This window comes from Sus scrofa, chromosome 14 (assembly GCF_054392235.1).
Source record: "Sus scrofa isolate SSC_HxYL_T2T_F1_AM1 chromosome 14, Sscrofa_HxYL_maternal_Yorkshire_Landrace_v2.0, whole genome shotgun sequence".
Classification (NCBI taxonomy): Eukaryota; Metazoa; Chordata; class Mammalia; order Artiodactyla; family Suidae; genus Sus; species Sus scrofa.
This window is the reverse complement of record NC_139396.1, coordinates 117,789,030-117,811,164: the sequence shown is the minus strand read 5'-3', so window position 1 is coordinate 117,811,164 and position 22,135 is coordinate 117,789,030. Positions and strand designations below refer to the sequence as shown.

At 33.6% G+C, this 22,135-nt stretch overlaps 1 protein-coding gene across 33 annotated transcripts in view; it reads right to left on the bottom strand.

Moving 5' to 3' along the window:
• Nucleotides 1-22,135, bottom strand: part of PCDH15 (protocadherin related 15) — a 1,617,506-nt gene that overhangs the window by 762,424 nt on the left and 832,947 nt on the right. For 2 of the 33 annotated variants that reach the window (XR_014827616.1, XM_084996682.1), the window contains exon 5: nucleotides 18,876-18,939. The exons of the other annotated variants lie outside the window; for them this stretch is intronic. The gene's annotated coding sequence lies outside the window, so the exon portion shown is untranslated. The remainder of the gene's footprint in view (nucleotides 1-18,875; nucleotides 18,940-22,135) is intronic. 33 annotated transcript variants of the gene reach the window in all.

Sequence of the window (22,135 nt, the reverse complement as noted above, 5' to 3'; positions counted from 1 at the left end):
ATGGACACTATGTTGGTTTCTTATCCAACCGGCTTAGATCACAATGAGAACTCATATGTTTTTACTTTTAAAGTTAATTTTAAAGATATTCTTTCAAACAATCTTCAGTAAACATCATTATTTAAGTAAACCCCTTGAACAATTAAATTTCCATCTTGGTTTAGAAAGGAAAATAAGACATTGCATCATTTTCCCTGTGAAAAAAAATTCATCTTCAACATTTTTAAAGGTTACATAATACTTTAAATGCACTATGTTTGGACATTCAGATTTCTTCTAAAGTTACTATCATCTTTTCCCTTTGTTTTATTGTATTGGGATTATTCTCTTCTCTTAAAACCTATGTTCTATTATAGAAATAGAAATCAAATCAGAAAATAAATAAAAAAACAGACAGTAATAATTCCTGTAAGACAGATAAAAACATTGTGATTGAGAATGTGTAGAAGTTTACTTTATATTGTATAATTGAATCCCCTCCTTTTGCTCAAAGGAATATATGATGTAGGAAAGTTATATAATCTTTTGTTTGTTTTCTTTTTTAGCCACACTTGAAGCATATGGAAGTTCTGTGAGCCAGAACAGAGGTAGAATGCTGGATCCTTAACCCACTGCACCACAGTGGGAACTCCCAAAGTGATATAATCTAATGTGTCTTCTGTGTTTATTTTTGCCTAGGGCATGTGGAAATTCCAGGGCCAGGGATCAAACCTGTGCCACAGCAGCAACTTGAGCCACAGCAGTGTCAATGATGGATCCTTAACCCACTGAGACACCAGGGAAATCCTAATGCATTTTTTAAAGACTATTCTTTAAGTTTTAAGAAGTGTTGAGTGGATACAGATAAGGTTGTATGAGATACTAAAGTAGTGAACAATTAGAAGTAATACAATTTTTTTTTTTTTTTAAAGGATTAGCAGGAGTTCCTTGGTGGCTCAGCATGTTAAGGATCCTGTGTTGTCACTGCTGTGGCTCAGGTTATCTCTGTGTTTCAGGTTTGATCCTTGGCCCCAGAACTTCCACATACTATGGATGCAGCCAAAAAAAGAAAAATTAATAATAACTATAGGATTGAATCAGATGTGGGATTAATGGAAAGAAGGGGATATAAGATTAATTTATAGGTATAGAGCCTCAAATCCAGGTGGACAATGGTTTTTTTGTTTTGTTTTGTTTTTTGTTTTTCACCATATCTGCTGCATATGGAGGTTCCCAGGGAGCAAGCCACAATACCAGATCCTTAACCCACTGTGCCAGGCAGGGATGATGGAACTCACACCCTGAGACATCGCAGTCAAACTCCCAGCCTACTGGGCCACAGTGGGAACGCTGAAACTGTCATTTTTTAAAGATAGGAATGGTTACCTCTATCAAGTAGTACTGTGATGTATATTCTTAGTTATAAATAGTATAGCAATGATCATTTCCTTTAGACAAATTCTTTGAAGTAGAATTTATGAATACTATTTCTGTACTCATTATACATATGACATTGTTTCCCTTCATAAATATTCTTACCAAATTAAATTAATAACTTGACCCCAAAATATTTTAAATATCATATATTTTAAGTATAGCATATGTGATGGTTAATTTTATATCAACTTGACTGAGGTAACGGATGCCCAGATAGTTGGTAAAACATTTTTTGCTAGGTGTGTCTATGAAGGTGTCTCTGTGATAGATTAGCAATTGAGTCAGTAGACTAAGTAAAGTCTATGGGAGCCAATGTAGTGGCCATCACCCAATCCTTTGAGAGCCCAAGGGAAAGCAAAGATGGCATAAGACCCCAATTACTCACTACTTGAGCTGGGGCATCCATCGTCTCCTACCCTTGGACATTGGTACTCTTATTTCTTGGGCCTTTCAATATAGACTGGAACATACAACAGTCCCCACTCTCCGATTCTTAGGTCTTTGGACTCCAAGTGAATTACAACCACAGATTTTTCTAGGTCTCCAGCTTGCAGACGGTTGATTGTGGTGTATCTTCGCCTCCATAACCTTGTGAGCCAATTCCCATGGTAAGTATCTTATACATCTCTCTCTCTCCCCCATATCTAAATATCTATCTATCTACTATCTATCTATCTATCTATCTATCTATCTATCTATCTATCATCTATCTATCTACCTTCTATCTATTTATCCATCTACCTACCTAAGTTTCCTATTGCTTCTGTTTCTCTGGAGAACTCTGATTAATACACTGTACTTTACAAAAATGTACAGATTTAATAGTAAGGAAATTAACACAGCAAGAACTTAATCATGAAAACATGAGGCAGGTTAAAAAAAAAAAGCATTATTAGAAACTCCATACCTTCTCCCCTTTGGCTAGTAATAAATTATGTTTTCTATTATTTAATGTCCTGGAAATGTTATAAAAGAGTATTTATGTTTTGAGGAAAATAATGTTGCTCAATATTTGTGAATTATATAAGTTCATATTCTTACAGGAGGATGTAAAACATTAATTTAGTCGTATTGTAATCTGTGTCTATATTTTTTCACATACCGTAATTTATTCAATGTACTCTACTGTTGGTAGTCATTTGACTTGTGTCCAGTTTGGGGCATGTTTTTAGTGACATTATTTAAATAGTTTAATTCTGACAGCTATACTTGTAGGAGGGAAATTTTGATTTCACAGTATATATATTAATTTAATTTAGAAGATAATATGAAACCACTTTCTAAAGTGATTTCAAATATTTATACCAGAAACAGTCTTTGCAAATCATGGATGATGCATACCTTTGCAACTACCTTGGGTTCCTTTTCTTTCAATTTTAATGTTTCTTATGGATATATAGTAGTGCCTAGTTGCAGTTTTAATTTGCAGTTTTCCCAGGTTGGACTGCTTTCCATAAGTTGGGCTATTAATCCATTGAGATAGCCTCCCTGTGAGGTTCTAATTGAAGCCACTCTCACATTATTGGAGTTCTCTATATGTGTCAAGGGGCACACATAGAAAACTCCAATAAATCAACAAAAAATGTAGAGTGTCTAATAGCTCTTTTTTAGTTATATATGTTACAAATATATCCTTCCACTCTAGGAATTTCCTTCTCACTATCTTAATTATATATTTTGATGAGCATTTTTAACTTTAATTACAACAATTTTCCTACCCTCTCATCATGGTTAGTGCTTTAGTTTCCCATATAAGACATTACTCTTTACCCAAGTTTATGAGGATAGTCTCCTATGATATCTTCCAGAATCCTTATTAAGTCTATAAAACACTTGGACGCAAATTTTGTGTAAAGTGTGAGGGAGCTCAGAAGGCAATAGATATTCTATACTGATTGTAAACAAAATTCTCATTCTAATTTCATGAAAAACTTTCATGATTTCATTTCAATAAATTTGTGTTACCACCGAGTTGGCCAGACATGATGCTCAGTGATGAGCATGCAAAGGTGAAAACACATGTGCTCTACCATCAAGGAATCTGCAAAATAATGGATTAAAGAAACACATAAGCAGATAATTTTGAGAAAAGTAAGCAGTAACATTATATAAACTCACAGCCAAGGAACTTAGCCTAGTCCAGTAGACCAAGAATGTCTTTTTTGGAGGACATAAGATCTAACATAAATCTTAAATGTAGGTAATAAGTTAGATAAGTAAATATTAGGGGCTTTCATGTTATAGGCAAAGGGAAAAGCTTGAACAAGTGCAGGCAATTGTAAAAGACATAGATGTGTTTGATGAACAAGTGCAGGCAATTGTAAAAGACATAGATGTGTTTGAAGAAAAAATAGAAGTTTTATATTATTGTAACATGAGCATCAAGTTGGAGACTACTGGAGAATAAGGCCAGGGAAGTAGACCAAGACTGTTACAAAGGACATGTTGTATGTCATGTGGATGATCATAATAGACGTACTAAACATAAGGGTGATAAGATCAATTTTATATTGTATATAAATCACTATGGTAACAATGCAGAGATTTCAGAAATTCAGAATATAAAGCCAAGGGACATGGTTTATGCTTGCTATTCAATTTTCATCCAATAAAGGGGATAAGCCCAGCCTAGAATATGACAAATATGCTGAATCTTATAGAGTTGTGTAGTTTTCACTGAAATGATATGACATGCAACTTATTAAATAGCATAAGTACCATCTATGTAAATACATATAAAATGTAGAAAAGTTTCCATTTGGATGTTGAAAAAAACTTACAATGAGTCTATACATGTGGAAAAAAAAGATTGATAACCTTATGGTTGATTTTCATCTAAATTTCTAGTTTTTTTTCCTACTTAGGTAATTGACTAGAATAAAGTATGTGTGTGTGCACGTGCATGAGTGTGTGTGTGTGTGTTTATCTGTGATGTGTTACCTTCATTCTTGGAGTGGAATTTACCAGGACAAGGAAGCTGCTTCTTGGGAAAGGAGTTTTGTGTGCATCAAAAAGAACCGCTTATCATATACCGACACCTAAACACTTCAGAGAGATTTAAAACCATAAAAATTAACTTTTCTCTGCAAGTAAATTAAAAATTGCAAAATCAAGGTAATAATTAAGATATAGATATAGAAATGTCAGTAGCTTTGGAATAGAGTAGTTTGGCCATATTTCTAAGAAATGACTGCCTACTTAATTTTATTGTATAATAAAATAATGGTGACAGTATATCTTTTTCATTTTTTTATATTTAATAAGAATCAAAGCAGGTCCACATTTTAAAAACACATATCTAAAGTATTTTGAAGGAGGTTTCAGATGTAAAACTAATTTTCCTTCCAACTATTAATCTATTTGCTGCTCATTCTCATTGCCTTTGCTTTCTGACATTCTGCCAGCACTGAGAATATTGCTGTTATTGGCTTACATTTCTCTCTTCATTTGCTTTTCTCATCATCATATTTTACTTGAGTATCCAGATTGTCTCTCAGTTCTTATTTGGCTAATTCTCATAGTACTGGCTTCCTTCTGGGCTCTGAACTGGCCTACTTCAAATATTTAATGCCTGATTGCACACCCTTTAAAGATAATCAGACTCACCCCCATAGAGGCCAGAATATGTGTGTCTGTGAGAGAGTCATCTTCATTCTTGTAGTGCTAGAATGGAATTTCATAACTGTTCTCTCAGATAATAAGCTGTAATAATTCCAAAGATCACTGAAAAATGTTTAAATATCTTTGAAATAAATACTTGTTTTTACAATTTTTTGAGTTTTAAATTTTCATCTCTTAAGCTAGACATTCTGGTGTGAAGTACTCTGGTTTTGGAAAGGAATAATTCCAGGTTGACTACGGAAACATGGCTATAGATTTTTGCCTTAAAATTTTATAATTATTGAGTATCTTCTTTCACTCCACAGAGAAGAAATGCAAGAATACATTATGTGGGAGTTAGCTTCTCTACAATTAGAAACCAGTTGTTTAACCAGTAAAACAAGATCTTTGCAAATAAAGTTCTCAGTTCTGAAATTTAATCAATGCTATAGGAGCAGCTTGATTATTTATTATTTATTTATTATGAAAAAAGTTATGCCTTGTTCCAATATTCTGCACTTTTTCTTGGATGGATTGAGGAGAGTGAAAAATAAGCCTATTTCATACCTTATTATATATTAGTAAATAAATATATATTTTCTTCAAAAAATACATTGCTTAATCTAAGCCTCAGTTTTATTTTCCATAAAAAGGATAATAATTATAATTAGGATAAAAAAATAGTATTTACATTCTATAGTTAAGAAGATTAAATGAGAAAGAGACTTTAGTGATATGTCTATCACAAGGACATACCCAAGAAGTCTTAGAAATGACTAACAATCCCTAACTGAACTTTACATCTTGCATAACGTAGCATTTCACAAAGATATTAACATACCCAGCAAAAGTCTGAGTAATCCTTCTTCCTCTTATTGCACAGATTCTAATCGATGCCGTCAGTCCCCACTTCAGAGGAGGATCATGAGATGATTCTTTATAAAGCCAGTAAATAACACATCAGTTATCTAGTGGCAAGAGCTTTCCTCTAAGGGTTACAAATACTGAGAAATCAATAGATAGCACTGGAAAAGTATTGTGATGGGTATTGCTAGATTCAAAATTAATCATGTTTAGTTTAATGTTATTTAATAACGATGATTTGATTCTTACTGTTGGCGAAATTTCTGAATGAAACATTTCTCTCTCAAGACTATGTGACCCACTGCTCAGAGCTTTGGAATAGCAATATTTTTATGTTATTATTAGCCTGCTCATTATCTGCTGGCTGCTATAGAAAACAACAGCATATATGATGGTCGCAGACTGGAGTGCAGCCTGTTTGTGTCAAAAGGATTTTGAATTATCTCCCCTCCACTAGCTTCTGTGTACATCCTGCTATAACTTGTTGCTACATCGTGGAAGAGGCAGAAGTGTTTTTCTAATTGGTGTTGCAAAATGTACATAGTCTAGAACAAAATGAACCTTTCATTTATGTGAGCTGAAAAAAAATTAAAAAAAAAACACAAAGCAAAAAACGTTGTAATCTTATTTCTCTTCTTTACTTAATGATCTACCTGGTTTTTCAGTTTTCTTAATCTACCACCTAATTATTTCCATTTCAAATTTTAAGATGAGCAGTAGGATGACTGTTTAATTTTTTTTCAAACTAGAATTCACTTTTGAGAGTTAAACGGGGGCCTGTGAATCACTGGAGAGCAGGCGTGAACTGCGCTCATGGGCAAACCAGGACACTGGATCACCTGTACCTGTGGGACTCCATGCCAGTGTGTGACAGTGTGCACACACTGTATTCAGAAGAGCCTTCAGATTTTTTTTGTTGTTGTTGTTTTCATTTTTTAAAATTTTTTAAAATGATTTTTATTTTTTCCACTATAGCTGGTTTACAGTGTTCTGTCAGTTTTTCTACTGTCACACATACTTTGGATTTTTTTAAAGTTTGCTTCCTTGACTCATCTATTTATTCTATCTGCTAAATAGATAAGAGGCTGTCTGTTGTCACGACTCAGGCTATTCACACTGGACATGAACAACTAGTGAAGAAGAATTCAGTACCGCTGAATAATCTATTTATTACACCAAAGTAAGAAAATACCTTTCTTTTGAGACTTTAAGTCACTGCAACATATTATTGCAGCAGCATTAAGGAAGCCTACTACTATTTCTTTTGAATCCTGATAGTGTGACTAGGTCTAGTGACATTCCCCTTCAAACGTTTAATCTGACAAATGTGCAAATTTAACACTTGGAAACAAGTTACCTTCATTACAGAAACAGAGTAAATTGTCACTATGAATTTCTTGAACTCATATGGCCTTCTACAAGTCATAGACATCCATTTCCAGGGCAATGCAATAAGGAAAACACAAAGAATCAAAACCTCTCAGCTATTACATGTATGAAAACTAAAGGACCAAAATTTTGAGTAGGTATAAAACCTTAAAATCTCTCTCTCTTTTTTTTTGACGGTCACACCTGTGGCATATGGAAGTTCCTGGGCTGGGGTCCAATCAGAGCTGCAGGTGCAGGCCTATGCCACAGCCATAGCAATACCAGATCTGAGCCACATCTGTGACCTACGCCACAGCTGCAGCAATGCCAAGTCCTTAACCTATTGAGAGAAGCCAGGGATTGAACCTGCATCCTCAGAATGACAATGTTGTGTCCTTAACCTGTTGAGCCACAACAGGAACTGCAAAACTCTAGAGTCTATTTTACAGTCAACATTCTACGAAAAAAAAAAAAAATCACCTCTATACTACCCATGATTTCTAGCACACTTTTCTCTGCTTATAAATGTCCAAAAATATCATATCAATTCCTCAAAAGAAATCCCAATTTAAATTATATACACTTATTAATTATATAGTTTAACCTTATTGAAATTCAAATACAAGTTATTTTTTCAATCTTAGTTCCAATGTGGGTAGCTATGAAGTAAAAGTAAACTCAATTAAAAAAAAATTTACCTTTCCAGTATTGGAAGCAACTGAATTTTCAATAAAGAATCATTTTTTTTTCCATGTACGGGTACCCTTTATTTCTATGATCATTTCTCACTGTTAACTTCAAGATCTTTCATCATTAATGGTGTTTAGATTTCTATGATGTTTAATTGGTTCTGTTTTTTCTGCCCTTGATTATGAAAGCGTGTGTTAAATACTGTTGAATTTTGAAACACCTAGATATTTCCTCTATGTACAGTCAGGATAATTATGTCTTCTGAGGTACTCCTACATTTGAATGTTGAGAAAATAGAAATTAGTTTTTTTTTCTTTACATGATATTATGAAATCATCTCATATATTTTCCACTCCGTCTTCAATTTGTTACATAGGTCTTAGAGGAAATAAAGAAAATATACTTTGTCTGCATAACCCAGAAACTGCCAGTAGGAAAATGGAAAAAAAAAAGAGTTAAAATCTTTGTTGAGCATTGAGGCTTAGAGAAAAAAATCTGTCATCCAAATTCAAACCAAACATTTTAAATCTTACTGTTTTAAACATCAATTCAGGATTGCCAAGTAAAATGGTAGTTAAAAAAAAATTATAAGAGCTGAGACACAACGGACAGTGAGAGACATATAAAGAAATATGATGCTGATAAAAGAGACTCTGATAGGGAAAATATATGTTTGAAAAAGGCTTACAATAAGGAGAGATGTTCTGAAAAAGTTGAAGTGCTACGGAAAATATTCCAGAAAATATATTTACAGTAAAGGAGAGAAAAACCTCTGTATGTCAGTGCAAATAAGGGAGAATAAAGTTGATGGATGGAGCCTATTCTATGGCTGGGAGGGGTTTCACTGGAGCTTTGGGGTTACAAAACTGAGGGATCAGTATTTAGCATTCATACTGCCACGGAGAATAACATTCTAGCATAAGATGGTGAGAACAGAGATAGTTAACCATTTGGGTTGGGGATTAATACAAGTCTAAATTGAAACACTAAATACAGAATTAATCATTTTCTGAGTTATATTGTATCAAAATTTATATCCTTAAATTTACTTATCATGATAGTTATAAAATAGATGGGAAGTTTAGATGAACTTTGAACTTCACTATGTAGTAAAACAAATTTTAGCATTCCATGCTTAAAATAGATATACAATAGGTACACGATTAAAGAAGTTAAAAAGGGTAAAATGTACAAAGAAAACATTCTGTTCCCATCAAAATGTATTTATTTATTTTTTTGTCTTTTCTAGGGCCGTACCCGAGGCATATGGAGGTTCCCAAGCTAGGGGTCTAATCAGAGCTGTAGCCGCAGGCCTACGCCAGAGCCACAGCAACGCGGGATCCAGGCCACGTCTGCAACCCACACCACAGCTCACAGCAACACTGGACCCTTAACCCACTGATGGAGGCCAGGATCAAATTCACAACCTCATGGTTCCTAGTTGGATTTGTTAACCACTGAGTCAGGAGGAGAACTCACCTATCTCAAAATTTAAAGAGATTATCTCATTATGGTCCTAGTTAGTAACATAAACCACTGGAAGTAAAACAAATACATTTGAACATTCCATTAATGTACTGGAGTACATTTAGAACAGTTGTTTGTTTAGATTTTGTTTCAAGAATTCATTCAATTTGTCATGTATGCTTAGACATAACCATTTGTAACTGAATAAACTTTCAAAAAAAAAAAAGGGCACAATTTAAAGTTGTTTGCGTTTAATGGTCCGCATCAATGAAAAAATTCCAACACAGTTAAATTTCTAAACTATTGCCACATGTCATTCTGTAGCTTAACACTAGGGCAAGAAGTGGAAGACCAGCATATTTAGGTAAATAAGATTAGTGTGGGGTAAGAAACTATTCCATTTTGTATACCAGCACAGTAAGCATTGATCAAATTGCTATTGTGTGCCAATTCATTATAACTGCTTTGCTGTGGCCTTTCTACATGGAGGAAGTGAAAGTTTAAATACAATCTGAATTACCTATTCAGAATTCTATTAACCATGGAAGATTCAAAACCCCAGTATATATTTTAGCTCATGAATATAGTCAGTATCTGTACAAAACATGAACATGCCTACAAACTTTATTATGAAACACTTAAATACTTCCTAATAAAGATCTAAGAATATTTGATTTTATTTGGCCATATATCTATGAGGTTGTATTCTATTATATAAGCATCTTATTTATCTAGATTGAGAAAGCAACTAAAAAAAAAAGCCAAATAAATTGATTTCCCTTGACTCAGAGAAGCAAAACATATTAATTTTATCAAAAATATTAAACACTTTTCCTACCAACTCCAATTTGACTTTTGATTTGATGAATCTTGAAACAATATTTTGTGCTTTGGTTCCCCAGAAGAACCAAGCAGATCATCTTAATGCTGTGTCTGATGCTTGTCATTGAAGCAATACAGTGTGTCAAAGAAAAGAGGCTATGAAGTTGCAAATGTCTCTGACTAGTTATTTAACCTCTCTTAGCTTTGATTTTCATCAGAAACTGACCACTTCACAGTCCTTTTATTTTTTGATTATATTTTCTTTTGCAACTTCCCAGCTATACACTATTTAAAACAGTGGCAGACAGAGTAAAGTGGGACACAGCATTGTAATCAGAGAAAGATCTCTTTTTGAGAAAGGTGTCAGGTATCCTGTGAGATGGTCTATCACAAACATCGCCAGTGTCTGTAAATAGCTTCTCTAGTCACAACCAAAGGGCAGCCTTTTTCAGTGGCAGAAAGACAGATGAACAGGAAATCATTAAAACTTTAGAATATACTCAGACTGTATTTGCATTTAATAAGCTATGTTTAGATACAGAGGGGTGCACACTGTACACATATGACCTTATAATTCTCCATTTTTATCCTCAGTAAGACTCAACAAATTGTTTCTCAAAGGCCTTAATCACTGAATTTAATAGCATTATGATCTACTTCCTGTATAGAAATCATAACTTTTGAGAAAAGTTCTAAGTAACTTTTTTCCAAGTATGTAATAAAACGATCTTGGAGGTTTCTCAAATAACAAGAAATTCATTAAAAACAGCACTTCATTTCATCATGGCTTGGCTCCATTAACCATTCATAGGATTTGGGAAGTTCTTCAAGCCCATGTCAAAGAAGGTTAACTTTCAAGAAAACTATTTGACACTTCTTCAAATTTTTAGGGGTCTTATCGTTCCCAAACCATAACCTTTCTAGGTCTCAATATAACTTCTTATGTCTGTTCATATTTTCTGTTCACTTTATGTTACACTTTTGTAACTTCTATATTTGTTACATAAACAAATGCATTCAGGTATGGAAAATGTTTAAACCATTTGTGTCTGGTCTTTTATATTCAATTTTTCGAGAGAAGGCATTTTCTTAAAATATTAAAATCTCAATGTTTTCACGATTAAGCTAACAGAAATTACTAAGCACTTTTGAGTAAATGTTGCAATTGGTAATTCCTACGATTTTTTTCTAGGTCTGTCTCCAGACTAAAACTATGTAGGGAATCAACAGTGAATCTTTCAAGATCAGGACATTTGTCTGTTTTAGTTTACCAATTTACTCCTAGTACAATGCTTGATTTGAATTTAATTTTATTTTCAGATGGTGATTATATAAAGTATTTGAATCAATTTGACTTTCCTATCAATACATTACTATTCACTATAGGTAATAGTATACATTCATTGAAAGATCACTTGTAAAATTTATGGTTCAACAGAATACATAAAATAATTTAAAAAACTAGTGCAAAATAGTAAATACACATACACACACATATATATTTCTTTTTAAAAATGGTTTTTGAAATAAACTTCTCAGTAGAGAACAGCAAGACAGCAAGACTAGAAGGTCAGGGGGAAAAAAAGCTATCTATCTATTTTCCTAGTAGCTTCAAACAAACAAAAAAATAATCGTATATATTTTGAATGTCAAAATAAGTCACATAATATTAAGTTGCAGAATATCCCAGGCTCTTGGAGTTCATGAGTCATTTTGTAAAACAGATTTTAGTGATACTACTACTTTGATGATGACTAATAAAAACACTTATAAATGAAGATTACTTATTTACAAACATGTATTTAAATAATAGCAGTGTAAGGCATTTCTAAGATGAAAAACTTGGAAGGGAATGTCTGTGTTCTGAGACAATGTATAAAAGGATGAGCTAAACAGACTATGAGAAAGCAACAGATTTAAGTTTGATTGATTCAAAGTTGTACTTTAGCTGCTCATTTCTCTGATGTAAGGAGAAATATGATTAAGAAGGCAATGCAGCTGTTCTGTTTATAAAGAAATAGTCTAAAGCTTGTACTTTACTCTATGTTAAGAACTTATTTAGGAACTTGACAATTTTACTTTTTTATAGATTTTTTTTTAAGCACAAAAGAGAATTCTCAAGATAAAACTGAGAAAGAGGAAATAATAGCACCCATGTGAGTGTCTGAGCTTAGCAATAGTTAACAGAAAAGATGAACACAAAAGGTTAGCTTAGAATACTGGGACAACTGTTTTCATTGGAGGAGATGCATGTCAGAATTCACTGTTAGTAACAAATACTGCTGATATGCACTGACTTGGTTGTCAGAGGTCGGCATGTGAACTAAAGGAGATTTAAACAGAAATCTGTCTGAATTCATGTAGGCAACAGGAATAAATACAATCATGCAGACCTCAGGGCATCACTCTTCCTTTTAAAAAAGTACTTGCCCAAGAAGAGCCTTCTAGTTTGAACTCTTTAAATTCTTTTTTATTTTTTTTCCAGGGGAAGAGGTGAATGGCAGTATTACAAGCCTTTTACCTCTCTTTCTAAGAGAGAGAGAAAAAAAAATGGACAAGTTCATAAATACCTAATAAGAAAGCAAATACTACAAAATTTAGTTTAATCTCCAAAGAAAATAAGTATCATTGTAGATAAGCATTTATTCAAAAGGAGATTAGCATATTTGCTTATAAAATAATGAGCTTGATTCTGCAGGCCATGCCTCAAAATCAATCTCATTATTGTTATAATATTATCACCATGTAGGTGATAATACATAGGTGTGTGTTTGAATATAGTGAATAGCTATAGAAATTGATAGAAAAGTAGATAAGAGAAAATGCTACAGTATGAGTTTCAGAATTTATATTTAAAATAAAACAGCAGTATACCATAGACAGCATGGATTAAGAAGCAGACAAAAAGTTCAAATTCCTATCAGTTGAAATCTAGCTAAATGATATGGGGCATATTAAATTAATAAAAATGATTAACCTCCAGCCAGACTGACAAGAGAGAGGGGTAAATACTAGAATGAAAGGGAAGATATAATGAGAGAACCAAGAAATATTAAAAGCATGATAAAGAAATAGTAAGAAAAACCTCTACATTCATAAATTCAACAAAAATATAATATAGAGCAATTCCTTGGAGTTTCTCACTGTGGTGCAGTGAGTTAAGAACCCAGCATTACTGTAGCTATGGCTTAGGTTGTAGCTGTTGCTCAGATTCAGTCCTTGGCCTGGGAACTTCTATATGCCATGGGTGAGGCTGAAAAATTAAAAGAAAATTTTTAAATAAATAAATAGACCAATTTCTTGAAAAACACAAAACTACCCCAAACTGACTCAAGAAAAAAAAATAACCTAAGATAGTCAAGAAATTAAATTTAGAGTCCAAAAAACTTCCAACATATAAAATTTGAGTCTGGATGGATTAATTAAGGGGAATTCTACCAAACATTTAAAGAAGAAATAACAATTTCTACAAACTCTTCTAGAAAAGTGAAGAGGAAGAAACACCTCCCAATTAATTTCATAAGGCTAGTGTTGTCCTGAAATAAAGTCTAAGACTTTATGAAAAAAGAAAACATTAAATCAACATTCCTCATAAACAAAGATACAAAATTTCTTAACAAAATATTAGACAACTGAGCCTAGCAACATATCAAAAGCATAATATATCAGAGCCAGGAGGTGTTAATTCTAGTAATGGAGCTTGTTTTAACATCAAAATTTCAGTCTATGTCATTATTGATATTATCAGTATAAGAAAAAAACAATAGATCTACACAAAAGCATTGGATAGAATTCAACATTCATTTACGGTAAAAACTTTCAGCAAAGATACTTCCTTAGCCTGACAGAGGTCACCTATAAAATCTTACAGCTAATAACATAATGAAAAAGCAAGAATGTCTCTTTTCACCACTACTACCCAGCACTGTATTGGAAGTCCAACAAGTAAAATAAGGCAGGAGAAATCAATGAAATATTCCCAAGTCAGAAAGAAACTTATAAATTTCTCTCTTTTCAAAGAGGACATGACTCTAAAGAAATCACATGGAATGTACAAAAATAAATAAAATTTTTAAAAAATCTCCTAGAATAATAAAAGCATGTAATAAGTCATAGGAAATAAGGACAATATGCAAAATTCAACTGTATTTCTGTATATTAGCAATTAATGTCTATAAATCAAAAATTTTAAATTATCTAATGTACAAAATCAACAAAAATGGGAGTTCCTGTCATGGCTCAGAAGAAACGAACCCAACTAGTATCCATGAGAACCTGAGTGAGAACACTGGCCTCACTCCCTCAGTGAGTTGCCATAAGCTGTGGTATAGGTCCCAGACACTGCTTGGATCCTGCACATTGTTGTGGCTGTTGTGCACGTTGTTGTGGCCAGGGGCTACAGCTCCAATTTGACCCTAGCCTGGGAACTTACATATTCCATATGTCACAGGTAGGGACATACAAAGACAAAAAAAAAAAGGATTACTTAGGTTTAAATCTAACAAGGTATATACATGACATATATGCTGAAAAAGAAAAAACACAAAGAAACAAAACAGAAGAAGGCTTAAATAATAGGCTTAAACACAAAGAAACAAAACAGGAGAAGGCTTAATAATAATACACACACACACACACACACACACACTGTGTTTATGGACTAAAAGACTCATAATTAAGATATCAGTTCTTCCTAAATTAATCTATATGTTCTATACATTCTTAATTGAGTCCTCAGAAAGGAAAAAGACTAACCAAAACATTTTGAAAAAGGATATATTTCAAGGCCTTACAATATCTGATTTTAAGACATTATAAATTTACAGTAATCAGGACAGTTTTTGTTGTCAAAGGGATAGGGAAACAACAGAATGGATAGCACAGAAATAGACTGACAAAAATATTTTTTAAGATGATTTAAAGTCAATTAATAGGGGAAATCATTAATTTTCAGTAAATGGTGCCAGAAAAACTGGACATCCTTATGCAAAAAAGAAAAAAACCGTGATATATACTACTCATTTATACAAAATTTAAATTTAAATGAACCCTAGTCTCAAATGTAAAATGTAAAACTATAAAAATATTTAGAAGAAACATTAAAGAAAACCTGTGATTAAGGAATGAGTAAAGATTTCATAGATATACATCAAAAGAAAAAAACATGAAAAAAAAAGACACAAAAAAATCAAATGCTCTGTAAAAGAAATTATTTAAAAAGTGAAGAAAAGGTCACATAGTGGCAGAAAATATTTGCCAATCACTAATCTGACAAAGTACTTGCATTCAGAATACGTATAAAGCTATCATAACTCAATAACAAGAGAAAAAGAAATTCAGGCATAGTCAGACATTTCACCAAAGAATAAATATAAATGACAATTAAGCAAATGAGGTGTTCAACAATGATAGTCACTAAGGGAATGCGAAATAAAACTACCATGTGGTAGCGTTACATATCTATTAAAACAGGTAAAATTTAAAAACAAAGAACAAACCACCCTTAAATGCTGTTGAGGATGCAGAGCAACTGACACTTATGCACTGCTGGTGGAAATCTTTGCAAAGGAGTTCAGCAGTTTCTTACATGTAATTATTTAATTACAAAATGACCTTGCATCCCTATTTATAAGTATTGTACAAATAAATACAAACTTAATTCAGAACTCTGTAAGCAAGTACCTATAATGCCCTTATCCATAATGGGGAAAATGAAATAATTAAAAAGCCCTTCACCTGGTAAACAGGTAAATGAACTATGGTAATCCTTACAATTAAGTATTATTTGGTAATAAATTTAATAGTGTATTAACATACACTATCCACATGGATAAATATCAAATGCATTATCCTAAGTAAAAGAAGTCAGACTCAAAATGCTGCATACTGTCTGATTCCATTTATATAGCACTCAAGAATAGGAAAAAACATGAGGGAAGAGAGTTTTGCTACAAAGCAGATGCATGGAATAGTTTCTTTGGAGCACTGGGATTATTTCACTATCTTTATTGTGGTGGTAGGTCTAAAACTATGAATTTCACTGCATGAAAATTAAAAACAAAAATATGAATTTCACTGCATGAAAATTAAAAACAACTTAAAAGAACTACACATCTAAATGTACATCTAAGAATAACTGTTTGTTACATATAAATTACATATAATGTAACTGACTATTAAAATGTATCTGATATGTTACACTACCTCCTTATAGGAATTTTTTTGTTAAAATCTATATGTCTTGGGTGTAGGAAAATCTACAAGAAAAAAATAGTCTTTCATATGGATAAACAATGATTCTTTGCAGCCTTCTTGTAGCAATAGTCACTAAGGAAATGTGAAATAAAACCACAATGTGATAGCATTACATATCTATCCCCTATATTCAGGTCCCCTATATTCTTCTGGGGGGAAATGCTCAGAAAATGTTCAAGAGAACTAAATCACACTAAAAAAGAAAAATGTGAAAGGTAGAAAAATGAATTAAATTAAAAATAGCACTATTGACAGCCATGTGTATTGACAAATACTACTTTTCAAAGACATGAAGAATGTTATGTATAATTCCCATACTCTGAATTTTGTTGCATCATGAAAAGAATGCATATGGTTTTCAGATGGACTTAGCTTTTAAACTAGTTCTGATAGCCTTGAGTGAGTCACTGAACTTACCTTTCTGATATTCAATAATACAATCTGTAAAATAACACATATCATAAAGAACCAAGGCAGAGATTGTGTGAAATGACATGATTAAAGCAACTGACATTGAAACAAACCCATAAAAGCCACCCAGATGTTATCTGGACCTTTATTAGGTGTACATGTTACTATCACCTGATTTGGGGAAAATCAAAAAATTTTATTCACTGTTTCTTCTGATCTTCATACTATGAAGTTATCTGGTTTTACTTTACGGGAGTATCTGTTATAAAACGACATCAACATTCTCCCATCCATAGTCATGGAATCATTGACAGTTTGAGGAAAAAAATTATTTAAATATACTGATTGATTGAAATCCCAGGAGTATGGAGTATATATGTTGGGTGGGGTGGGAACAATGGTAAAGACTTTGGATAAATAAAATAAACTAGCAATGTACTACCATTCTTACCTTATTCCCAAAGATATAATGTGAAATATAGCTTATCCATGACAACTTAAACATCCTATAAAATTATTACTGTCCCATCCACCCCTAGTTTTCTTCACCACAATACTCTAAATTAATGGAGACTTTGGCAAAGGGAAGTTAAGAGGAACACAATATAAGAAATGAAATTAAAAAAATCCCAGATCTGATTTCGAGAGAATGTATGAACTTCAAGACAATGTTTAACATAGTTAATGGATTTATGTACCTACTTGTAGTGTTTAAACCTTGTTTTGGGCAGCCATTCTGATTCTTTTACCTCTTTTCATTAAAATATTCAAATGGTTCAGTTTAAATAACATGGACTGAAAGTTCTCCTGAGATTTTTTACTCACAAATTATCCATTCTTCCAACTTAGATTCAAACTTTAAAATTCAAAACAATTTTTGAAAGTCTATGAGGTAATCTTCATTCAAATTAGAATGTGACATTCACTTTAATGCTAAATAACTTTATAAAAAAAGATTAATGAGACAAAACGTAAAATTAAACAGTAACCTGACGTTGTATTCTTCCTCAAATGTAGAACAAATGAGAATCAAGATAGCAATGCAGCCATCTCTTAAGAATATACCTAAAATTTTTTTCTGAGCATATTTAATTAAGAAAATCTACTCGTACCTCTAAGAAAAGTGATTCATTCATCAGATCTCAGATTCATTAAAATCAATTCTTGATTTGGGTTTGTCAGCTAGTAAAAGATATAAGAGTGGCAATCAGTCCAATTTGATTGGAGTTCATTATAGGGCTTATCTGACTTACCAGCTGTTCAGTTTGCTTATTTTTTTTCTTTCCTTTTTCAAATTCTGTTTGAAGTGCTGAATATTCAATTGATTATTGTAACAGAAATAAACAGAAATTCAGAACAATGCTCCCTGAACATCAGGCCTTGACCTTCCTCAAGTTAAACTTCATTTTAAGATTATCTCCCTTGAGCCTATAAAAGTTACAGTAATCTTGGATATTGGCACATTGGGGACAGCTCTGTAGCATGGAAACATGCAAAGACATCACTGCATTTTTTCACCAAAGTATGGCCACTTGTCTTCTTGATTAATGATGTTAACACCTAATTTAGTAGAGGACATAATTCACATTTCAGAGTCAACGCTGTAACTCTGTTTCATCAGTCAGAAACTTCAAATGATCTATATCCATTAGCATTATTTTCTAGAAAGAAGCTTTTGGAAGCTGATTACAACATATTTCACATATGTATACACACGCACCCACACACACCACTGGTGTCACGGAAGTGGCTTGCTCAGTTTTGAAGGACTATGTTCAAAGAGGTTAAATAAATTCTTTTTAAGATTACAAAATCACAAGCCAGCTCCTCTTTCCCACTGATCAAACGTTTATCCAATGGAGCACTGACTCCTCTGCAACTGAACTGCATACATATGGGTGTTAAGAGGGTCCCAAAGCATCACACGCCTCTGTGGCAACACTGAATCCCCAGAGGTGGAGATGAGAGAAGCACAGTAATACCTTTCAGGGCTTCACCTGTGAAACTGGTCAGAGACTACCCAGAGGTGTCCGGTGGGCATCTGCCCTAGAGACAAGTGAGACAAAAAGGGTCTTAGCTGGCACATAAGAGAGACATGATTTAGTAGTATGCCTCATGAAGCTGTAATCCATCTTTGAAACACTCTGTAACACAGGAGTATTTTTTAAGTCCTAATTTTTATTTTATTTTTTGTCTTTTCTAGGGCTGCACCCGCAGCATATGGAGGTTCCCAGGCTAGGGGTCCAATCGGAGCTGTAGCCGCCAGTCTACACCAGAGCCACAGCAACGCAGGATATGAACCACATCTGCAACTACGCCACAGCTCACGGCAACGCCAAATCCTTAACCCACTGAGCGAGGCCAGGGATCAAACCTGCAACCTCATGGTTCCTAGTCAGATTCGTTAAACACTGAGCCACTATGGGAACTCCAAGTCCTAATTATTAAAATACTGAATAAATAAGTGTTAAGAAAGTGTAATGGAAAGATAAGAGTGAATGTCATGTTAGAAGCGAACAATCCCATTAAGAGGAAAAAATATACAATGAACACAATAGGCATTTCTAAATGTTTAAGATTGGAAGGAGTTTTAAGCTGCTACTACTATAAGTACAAACTTCTGTAAATGACTCTTACTCAGCTTTGTTAAATAGATAAGAAAACCAGGGCAAGCTTTCTAATTCTACTTGGCAAAAATAACTGTGTGATCTCTCTGGGCCCCATTTATTCCATCTGTGAAGTCAAAGGAACAAATTTGATGACATCTAAGATTTTTTTCTCAACTTTGAAACTGATGTGTTTAAAATCTTGAATCTATGTCAAATAAGTAATTAAAGGTTAATTAAAAAATATTACTGAGCAGAAATCATGTGCTAGGCATCTTTCTTGTTGCTAATAAGACACAGTAATGAACAAATGAGACTTACAAACTACCACAATGGTATTTATATTCCAGTATAGGGAATCACAAAGCCAAATAAATAAGTGAATAGTGTGTTAGAAGGTGATCAGTTACAGAGAAAACTAAGGGGAAATGTTTAAAGAGCCCAGAAAGGTAGATTACAATATTAAATAGAGGGTACAGAGTAGGCCTCTTGGAAAAACAAAGGGGGAGGGTCTAAACAAATGGATAATAAGGGAGAAGCATCCTGGGTAGTGAGAATATTACAAGTGTCCTAAGAAGGGAGTGGGTGTCACACCTTTCAGGAACATTATAAAGACCCTGTGACTTGAGCCGAGTGACAGAAGTGGAGACTTTTATTCTAGAGAGTTAAGAGGTCAAACCATGTAGCACCCATAGGGCATTAAAGGAATCTGGCTTTTATTCAGAATAAGCTGCAGAGTCACTGAGGATTTTGAGCAGAAAAATGATGTGGTTTGACATAGGCTTTTAAAAGGATCACTTTGGCTGCTGTGTTAGAACAGATTATAATGTGGTGAGGAGGTAAGCAGGGATATGGAAGTAAATAGTTTCTAAAAAGATACACCTGACAATAATGTCTATAAAATTAATAACCTGGCCAAAATAATGGTAATGATGCCACATGTTCTAATTTAGTTTTTATGTTTTTTGTTGTTGCTTTTGTTTTGTTTTGTTTTATGTGGTAACTGATACCTTAAAATTCTACCTGTCCTAACGTAGGCTAGACGCCCACATCACTTCATGAAAAGAGATCCAGAATTAAAGTGCCACCATCATAGGTAGGTGACATTTGGCTTTAAGTAACATGATGAAAAGGATAAAAGAGAGAGGTTAAATAGGATTGTATATTTTCGCATTATTTACTAAAAAAAAAAATACTTCCAAATACTATATCACATATTCTTCACAGTGTCATGAGATTATTAACATCCCCATTAACAGAGAAGGTCACACGGTCAAGGTCATATAGAAACTGAAAGAGGAGCCTTAAGTATTGGAGGAGATACAATCATTGGTGGATGAGAAATAGGAAAAATTATCTATTAGTTTCACATTGCTGCTGTAATGAGTACTACAAAACTGGGGGCTTAAAACAGCACACATTTATCATCTTACAGTCTGGAGGTAAGAACTAAAAATATGTCTCACTGAGCTAAAAACTTTTGGCAGGGCTGTGCTCCTTCTGTTAGACATGAGGGGAGAATTATTCCCTTTTCTTTTTATCTTCTAGAGGCTGGCCATCCTCCCGGTTTGTGCCCCTCCTTGTGTCTTGAAAACCAGCAAAGGGTAGTTGAGTCTTTTTTCAATATGTGTTTCTCTGGCACTGAATTCTTCATCCCCTCTTCCACTTTTTAGGAACTTTGTGATTATACTGGGCCTGTCTTGATAATCTAGAATAATTTCCCTATCTCAAAGTAATCTGATTAACAACCTGAATTTCTACTTCCTCTTAATATAACCAGAGATTTGGGGGAAAAGGACATTAGCATCTCTGGGATCCCATTACTCTGCCTACCACAAACCATGAGATTTAAGGTGATGGATGCTAAATGAATCTTTACTTTCATCATAACTTTTGCTAAAATCAATCTGAATATATGTAGCAGGATAGATAAGGCCACCTATTTCAAGCCTATTTCACTTAAAATTATCTTTTATGAAGTCACTGGATCTTTCTAGAAAGAAACTAAGATTCTAACACTCTGCCTTCATCATTGCATTTATCCTTGTGATCATGAGAGAAGTTTTTTTTACACAGGAGACTTCCCAAATTAGGAACCTAGAATATCCGAAAATGATTAATATTGCGTATCCTTAGAGAGAGAGAGAGAGAGAGTGTGTGCGTGTGTGTGTGTGTGTGTGTGTGTGTGTGTGATTTTTCGGAAGGTAACTAGGGATATTGGGAACAGAGAACAAAAACAGGATGTGTGGAAGCCTGTCACCACTCATTAGATGATACACAGGTAAAAGTCCCTGCTTAAAAGGAATGATCCCTTCTTCATAACTGAATACACTAGACTCATACAACATTCCAATATACTGAGCACTGAATGTTGACGATCTTGCCATGTGGAGAAATGTAGAAAAAGGCTATCCGCCCACAGTCCTGGAGCATTGGTTTTCTCCTGAAAAGATTGTAAATTTCTGCTACAGATTTCTTTGTTGGGCTGTGGAGGCTGGTCTAATGCTGAGATGAGATCTAAATACATTCTTTTCTCAAAGACTTGTATTTAAGGTCTCCTCTCCTCTCTCTCCCTCTCTTTTTTTTTTGGTCTTTTTAGGGCTGCACCCACAGCATATGGAGGTTACCAGGCTATG